A 9,341-nucleotide genomic window follows, 5' to 3' on the forward strand; every position below is an offset into this window, starting at 1 on the left:
AACCGCGATCTCTTTTCATGATTACATTTTTTAAATGACTTCGATTTCAATTTTGTTTAATAAAATCGGCCTTTTAAATATTGTGAAAGGGTTTTAATCACCAAAATTCCAGATACTCTGGTTCTATGGTTGCCAAAACAAATATTTTTGGTACTGCCAATTTGTTTTGTCATGGTTCATGATTGTGTGCAATAAACATTACACTTCATGAGAAAAAAATTGTTGCAGAGAATCGTGATATCAATTCTAAGCTAAACAATTGTGATTCACATTTTTCCCAGAATCGTAGAGGCCTAATTCATACTAGTTTACAACACAACTGTTGCTCTTCACAACCCCTCACTTTCTGAATATGGCTCCCTGCTTTTACCCCTCCTCTTCCCCAAGATAAAGATTGACACAGTGGAGAAAATCGAAAGTGCCACACACAAGGACACTACATTGAAGGGGATGGACGTCCTTTTTCATTTTTGTAATTCTATAATTTGTCAAATTTTCTGAAATGTTATGTCTATGCTTTTGGATAGGCACATGACGATTCCATTGGAGCAGTTGCTTCTACAACAGCGATTGGATCAGCAAATGTATTGGAATCTGATCATGAATCAGATCCAGGTCCAGTCCAGCCTGATGTGGAGGGATATCAGCAGAACAGATCTTCACAACAAACAACATGGACTTACTGACAAGGCTACAGAAGATATTGGTCAATTGGTAAATTTCATTAGTCATGATCCTGTAATTCCATCTTATTACTTGCTTCACAAGACCTTTGGGGATGTTAGAAACCATATGCAAGTTCATTATGTCTGTGAAAACTGTGTGTGTATCATGGAGGAGCAGGCAGATGACTCCTTACAGTGCAGATCTTGCAAAGAAACCTCAACGGTGACCAATCAGATGTCCAGAGGAAACTGTTTCCTTTATCTGCCCTTAGAAGAGCAACTAAAAACGTTGTTTTTGCAGAAAGATGTCATTAAACATGTCAGCCATGAATTTGAAAAGGAAATTGATCCAAATGTTATTAGTGACATATGTGATGGTGCTTTATATCAGCAACTGTCAGACTCACCCGAATCACCTTTACGCTCACCTAATATATCACTAACATGCAGTTGTGATGGTGTGCCCATTTTTAAGTCTTCCTCATTTAGCATTTGGCCTCTCTTGTGCATCATTAATGAACTGCCAGTGTTAGACAGACAGAAGCATGTAATACTATGTGGGCTATGGTTTGGCAATAGTAAACCAAACATGAATGTTTACCTTCAACCCTTTGTTGAAGAGATTTTACATCTACAAACTACCAAGGCCGGTAATCCAGAACTTCAAACAATTCAACGGTGAATATGGATGTTCATTTTGCCTGCAGAGAGGTGATATGGTTGAAAAAGGCAGGGGTTATACACGTGTATACCCATTTGAATCCTGTGAGTTACGAACCCAGGCTCAAACTGAAGAGCACATTGAATGTGCTCTAGAATCTGGCATGCCTGTTAAAGGTGTGAAAGGACCAAGCATTTTACTACGTGTCCCACATTTTAATATAATCGAGTCCTGTGTCCCAGATTACATGCACAGTGTCTCTTTAGGTATTGCAAGGACAATGGCCAAGCTGTGGTTAAGTAGTGAGAATCATCAAACAACATGGTATATTGGCAGATCAATTCACATGTTAGATGAGAGGCTTCTAGGCATCAGACCTCCATGCAATGTTTCAAGGATACCTCGTTCCTTAAAGGACAGAAAGTTCTAGAAAGCGCACAAATGGTTGATGTGGTTGCTATACTATAGCATCCCGGTGTTGAAAGGAATTCTGCTTGAAAAGTATCTCCTTCATTGGTCTAAGCTTGTCCATGGTGTAGCTATCTTACTGGCTGAGAGAATCAGCTTAGTTGAAATTCAGCAAGCTGAGGAGCTACTACTGCAATATGTGGTAGAGATGCAAGACCTTTATGGGCTTGAGAACATGACTTTCAATACACACCTTTGCCTTTATTTAACAAGGAGTGTTAGAAATTGGGGTCCGCCTTGGGCTCATTCTGCATTTGTATTTGAAGCATACAACAATGATCTCATGAACATGATCAGAAGTACAAAAGGTGTTGCTCGTCAAATCATTAAAACATTTTGGATGCAAAAAGCCTTACCAGCACTGAGAGAAAAGACCATGGGCAATGCCAGTGTTGAATGACTTGTCGAAAGACTTGTTTGATCAATTTTCACTGCCAAAGAAGTTGAAAAATGTGTGCCGTAGTAATGGTGTGACTGCTCTTGGCAGACCAAAAAGGAAAAAAATTGATAATGATGATTGCTTGGCAATGCACAGTGTCTTTCATACATTCGATAGGATCTGTGTGAGATATTACAGGAGAATAGTGGTGAATAATGAAGTCATTAATTTTGAGTCTTGCACTAGGACAATTAGACGCAACTCGTACACTGTTGTACTTAACGATGACGGTTTGTTTTCAGTGAAAACTTTCCTCATGTTACATACTGGGACTGACAACACTTGTTATGCAATAGGGCAGTACTTCAACAAAACAAAACATAGTTTCTTCAGTATTCGACCTAATCCTTCCTACTTTATACCTGTGATGAGGTGTCTTGAGCATCTCACAGCTATTTCTGCATCATCAATTAAAGGTAAATGTGTTTTCCTTTCTGCACCTCATTTGCCAGTGAATTACATATTAAGATTTGTGAATAGTGTGGAGATTATGTTTTAATGGATTTTGTGTGAGATTACAGCTGTGTTTTACTGTCATATTGTATATAAATATACAAAGAATGTATATAAATGTAAACTAAATGAATATATTGTATATGAAATTGTATTATTTGAGGTATTTTTTAGTAATAGTTAGTTAATAATAATAGTTTTTAGTTTAATAGTTATTTAGCAGTGAGTGTATGCAGTGTTACACACGGAGTTCTATCTATTGTTTAAGTGTACTTCATTGTTGGTCGTAAGTCACTGTTATACTTGCATCATAAATATTGTGCATATTTTCAATATTTAAATGACTTTAAGAAAGATGTCAATAAAAAACAACAATAAATTATTTTACATTGCACTCATTTAAATCTAAGTACAGTATGTATTATAGCTGTGTCATAATACAGTAGTGATATATGGTAGCCTACTGTTGTGTATAATGGAAAATGTAGAGGAATTACTTTGACCAAAATACATTTTCGACCCTTCAAGCTAAACATTTAATGACCATATATTTTGTCATATATTTTACATACATGTTATAAATGTAAATACATTTCACACTTAAAGTCATATATTTTTGTTATATTTCAGAATATATTTCAAATTGATCAATATAAGTGAACAACAATGCAAATACATTTCAATGTATTTGGAATATATGCCACATACTTTTGACACTTTAAAATATATTTAAATATATTTTTTTCTGTATGGGTTACCCCTTCCCCTTAATTTACCCCTAGCCCTTGGCCCTCGAAAGTAAGGGGTAAGGGCTACATAGCCCTAGGAAATGGGACGCCACTTGGTTACAGGTACGTCATCTAGCACGTATCGATATCTCCAAAGCAAGTAGTGTTATGCACTGATATTAAACGAAATTCGCTGCTAATGGAGTTTACTTAGAACATCTAAACAATTGCGCGCAAAACTAAGGGGAAGGGGTAAGGGGGAGTATTGGGATTCGGCCTAGAGCTCCGCTCTATAGGCTACGGCTCAATAATTATTTGCTACTTTATAATAACTTTCTGCGGCCAGCGTTTCTGGAAATTAAAGAGGGTAACACTTTTTTTAAGACCTGACTAGATGAAATTTAAGACCTCAGATGAAAATCTAGCTGTTTTTAGGACTTTTTAAGGCCTTAAATTTTAAGTTCTGAATTTAAGACTTTTAAAGTCCCCGCGGAAACCCTGCCTTCCCCTTAGTTTTGCGCGCTCCCGTGAGAGGTAGTGGTGTCCCAATACTCTTTTTGAGCTAGGGGAAGGGCTAAAGGCCGATATATGCTTCTGCGTTTTTCGAAAAACGGACACATGGGAACGCCCTCGTCTCCGTGGAACGCCCTCTAAAAGCTCTCCGTCAGCCCCGGACAGCTTGACGTGCACCTCCTTAATTTTGTAACTATCCGTCGTAGCTACGGAGAGCTACGGAGACCCCCTTGGCTGTGATTGGTCAGTATTAAGTACCACTTGCGTCAGGGGTAGGGGCGGGGTTGCCGTGATAGCAGGACGAACAGAATCCTTTGACCGCCATTGCTTGTAAAGTTTTTACAATTCATATTTCTGCTAAACGGTCCATGTAAATCTGAATCCGAATTAAAATGTGATGAGAAATGGGCAGTGTAGTTGCTGAAAATGTGCGTATTTTATTGATGGAACGGCTAATTTGTAAATTTGCTCCGACTTTTCGGTAACCTAGGTAAATAAACACTCAACAACGTCTAAACAAAAAACCGTTGCGCCACCTACTCTTCTGGCGGTGAGTTGTTTTCAGCACCCACAGCCTACGGAGAACCATAAACGCAGTCTATCCGTCCGTATCCGTGCGCCCGCCCATCCGTAAACGGAGACGCAGAAGCATATTTGGGCCTTAAGACTAAGGGGTATACACCCCTTAAAACCAAGTTAGATCGGGAGCTTACTGAAACCTAGGGCTATGTGAATCCTGCGCGACCGGCGATTTCAATATTTTCGGCTTAATCAATTGATTAAAAAATGATGACAGTCTTGTTTTGTGTTATACACAGTCCTGAACATATATATTTGCAACCATTTTCCAAATCTAAAGGTTTCTAAAAATCTCTAGTTTGGAATGCTAATGTGACAGTGTTAAATTGCACAACAGTCCCGCATTTCTCTGACTAGCATGTCTACAGTTTTAAGTAAACTCCATTAGCAGCAAATTTCGTTTAATATCAGTGCTTAACACTACTTGCTTTGGAGATATCGATATGTGGTAGACGACGTACCTGTAACCAAGTGGCGTCCCATTTCCTAGGGCTATGTAGCCCTTACCCCTTACTTTCGAGGGCCAAGGGCTAGGGGTAAATTAAGGGGTAAGGGGGAGTATTGGGATTCGGCCTTAGCCCTACCCCTAGTTCCAAAAGAGTATTGGGACACCACTAGCTCTCACGGGAACGCGCAAAACTAAGGGGAAAGGGTAAGGGGGAGTATTGGAATTCGGCCTAAGTTCGGTCGTTTTAAAATCGTCTACCTTTTCCTGTGAAAGTAAGCTGTTTCACCTTTGGCCTAGTTTAGACAAAATCTGAATTTCCGCAATCTGAATTTGAATTTCCGCAATCTGAATTTCAAGAATCTGAATTCCTGCAATCTGAATTTCAAGAATCTGAATTCCTGCAATCTGAATTTCAAGAATCTGAATTGCTGCAATCTGAATTTTAGAATTTTTTAATCTTAATAATTAAGTTTTATTAAATTCGGCATACAATTAATTCAGATATTATATATTCAACAGCAAAATATTTCAGTTTTATGAAATTCGACACACAAATATTTCAGATCTTTCATATTCAAATTCAGATACTTTTGTCAGCTTTCTAGCTCCATAGCTTTTGGCATAACTAAGTTTGAAACCACTTAATTATTCTTACATTACCCCTCAGTTGTCATTGAGTTATCAATTTAAAAACAAACAATTTGATAACATCACTTTATAAATTACCAAACAACACATGACACCTAGTCGGCCTGTCAGTATCTTTTTTAAATTCATAATTAATTCAAAATTAGTACTACAACTAAATAGCCTGCATGGCTAGTCATTGTTGGAAAGGTGTGCAAAAACTTTGAGAAAGACTGTTCTGCAAACTATTCAAAATAGTAATAACTTCCTTCCCTCCTCAAACAACCAATAAACTTATCTGGACAAATGGTCAAATGTTCCTCCTTTCCAATGACTCTGAAAAGGTTTAGCTGTAAAATGTGTTAGGAGATGAATTAGCTAGTCATACACAGGCTGTGGGACCAGAGAGAGGGATGCACTTTCTTCCATAATATTACAATACAATAGAGCAGCAATACCACTATTGTACAAAAAGGTTAGGGTACTGTTGTTAAGTTCATACATTTCTTTATTGTAATTAAAAATCTAAAGCAATTTTGGGAAAATCCAATGTTGGTGCAGGTGAACACCATGACACAGTCATTTCAAATACAGTACATTATAAACATGGAAAGCAAGGTTCTTGTAGGTTTCACATACTAAATTGAAGGAGGGTGAGTGCAAACTTGTAAATGTTTCATGAATACTGTTTATAACTTTTGGCAGCAAATGAAAAAATGATATAAATAAACAAATATAAATAGTTAAAAGATGGAAGTTTTCACATTTGTACACAAGCAACTCTGGGGCCCACTCCCCCCCCCAACATTTTTTAAATAAATAATTTACAAGCAGTTTCACCACAGATAGCCCTTTTTAAAGCAACCTGTTTGGCTGCCCTCTTAGTAAGTTTGTTAGCGTGAATGCTTGTATGGAAAAAGTGCAGATATGTCAAAAGTGGATGAAATACAAAGCAGGGAAGGCTATTGTGAAAACATGTCCCTTAATGTTGATTTGGAAAAGAAAAAGGGGAAAAAACACATTTTAACAATATTGAGGTAATGTATAAGAAGTTAATTTAAAGATCCTGTAAAGCAAATACCATGATTTGCTTCTCAGTACATTATATACGTGTGAAATGAGTTCCTGAAAGCATGTGCAAAGCGCGAAAACTGTCGCACTGAAATGTGGAGTTAGACCGTTGAACAGTTTCTCTTCCGTTTTCAGCTCAGGATTTGTATAGGAGGAGCCAAAACCCGACCGATCTACGTCACAGCGACCTATCTACGTCAGATCACAGACGGTTGCATTCTGTTACTCAGCTGCTACGATGCAAAGACAAAGTAATTAATACATAAAACGTGTATTAAAACAGTGAAGCTAGTGGTACCTGCCAGTAGCTAGTGGTACATGTCATTGGAGCGAGTGGTACGTGTCAGTGGCTAGTGGTACATGCCAGTGCCTCCGCTGGCACATGAAAGTTACTGTTCTGTTGATAGTGGTAAGCAAGTGTCTCATGGCAGTTGCATTGGGTGTCTTGCAGCTTTTGTTTACTGTCGTGCCCTGCGGCCATTTTAGAACAGGAGAACAGGATATAAACTTTTATTTTTCAAATATGTGTGGCGGCCTGCGGAAACCCGTGGATGTCGCGGCCGCTCATTGTTGGCTATAAGCCATAAAAAAATAAAAAAAGTATAGTTAACACCCTAAACTTCATTGTGTGTACAAAAAGTATATGATTACTTATGAAAAACTGTTAATTTCAACGGTTTTTGGACATGTCAGCTAGCAAGATTTTCAAGCCATGTCAAATCAAATGCTCAGTTTGCCTGCTCTTTGGAGTGCTGCAGCAGCCCATAACAACTGATCAATAAAATAACTTGCTGTGAAGTTATTAATGTAGCCTATACTTAAACTGACATTTACATTCACAACGTCATTACGAACAAAAGCATTTTGTTCCATATCACTTTTTGACACAGGTCGGCTTTAAAATGATGTAACTTAAGTTGTGATGAAGATAAGTGAGTGATTTAAAGAGATTTGTATCCAGTAGAGTTTGTAGTTTCCAATATGTATAATACCCAGTAAGTACATTTAGATTTACATTTATGCATTTAGCAGACGTTTTTATCCAGAGCGACTTCCAAGAGAGCTTTACAAAAGAGTATAGGTCACTGATCATAACAACGAGGTAGTCTCAAACATTGCAAGCAGCCAAAGCAGCATTCGCAATCATAGGGTGTCATTTATTGACATGGTTCTTCATATGAAAATAATGAACTATTATTAATACCTATATTTACTCAGAATATCGAAATGCAAATGTAGGCTACCTATATTGGCTTCAGTTATTACAATTAATGATATATGCCACCAGGAGGCGCTGATAACAACGATGTGCATTAGAGACGTAGGATAGTCTACAACGGTGGTTCATGAGCACGCTTAAATTAAGTTACTCTGAGTAAAATAATTTTTTACTAATTCTTTATGTGTGTACAAGTCTGCTTTACATTACAGTCACACCATTACATTATATGCAATATAATGTCTAAATGTAGTGAGACATCAAAAGTATGGTTTGGAGTCTGTTAGCACAAACAGTTTAACTTATAATAAAAAATGTAAGTTCATAGCCTGTTCTCCTATTCTAAAATGGCCACGGGGCAGTTACACAACAGTAAACAAAAGCTGCAAGACACCCAATGCAACTGCCACGAGACACTTGCGTACCACTATCAACAGAACAGTAACTGTCATGAGCCAGTAGAGGCACTGGCACGTACCACTAGCCACTGTCACGTGCCAGTAGAGGCACTGGCATGTACCACTAGCTACTGTCACGTACCACTTGCTCCACTGTCACGTAGGGTGAGTTCAGGTATGCATCAAAAGTTCAGCGGCATATTACATTATATTTCTCAATGATAAGGCTTGCAAAGGAATTTTAATGAAGTTACAATGATTACTATTGCAGCATATTGAAGGGGTTTAACCACTGATTGAAACACACACAAAAATTTGTAAAATAATGCTTTGTTAGAAGAAAAAAAAACTATGTGACTGTCCCACATTACTTGATCATGTCAGGTAATGTGGGACAGCATTTTTCAGGTAAAGTGGGACATTTAGTAATGCTGTGTTTGTGCTATAAAAGTAATTTAATTTGACAGTTCTCAAATGTTTAATACCAATGCATCATACTGCACTTAAGTTCCCAACTAAATACCAACTTACACTGTCATCGAACCAGCGCTTTCAGACTTGTAAGCGTGACCGCTAGCGAGACTAACTAGCTAGCACATAGACTGCAGATCACTAAGGTTTACATCAGTTACACTTTATGCCTATTGTATAAGTCAATCCCCACAACTAAATGAATCTTGCCACACCCTTGCACCTAGCATTGTTGTATATAAACAAATTATTATTATATTAGCAGACTAGGCTGACAGACAATGACTGTCCCACTTTACCAGACAAGCTGTCCCACATTACCTGAAATTGCTGCCTGTGTGAGAGACGGGGTCATGTTATGTTTGAAAGTGTGTCGCTTCTAAAATATTGTGTATTCCCATTTAATTCCAACATGAAAATGTTCCTAAGCCCTAAAACGATTTACAGAAACACCACTGGGGCGAGTTAACAGTTATTTTGTAAGTCTACTGGAGCCTCTACCAAAAGGTGTCCCACATTACCTGAAATCACCCTACCACTCGCTACAGTACAGTACAGTTTTGGTTCTAATCGCTACTGTGGGAATGGCTATATTACATCT

The sequence above is a fragment of the Hypomesus transpacificus genome, unplaced genomic scaffold, assembly GCF_021917145.1.
Source record: "Hypomesus transpacificus isolate Combined female unplaced genomic scaffold, fHypTra1 scaffold_52, whole genome shotgun sequence".
NCBI lineage: Eukaryota > Metazoa > Chordata > Actinopteri > Osmeriformes > Osmeridae > Hypomesus > Hypomesus transpacificus.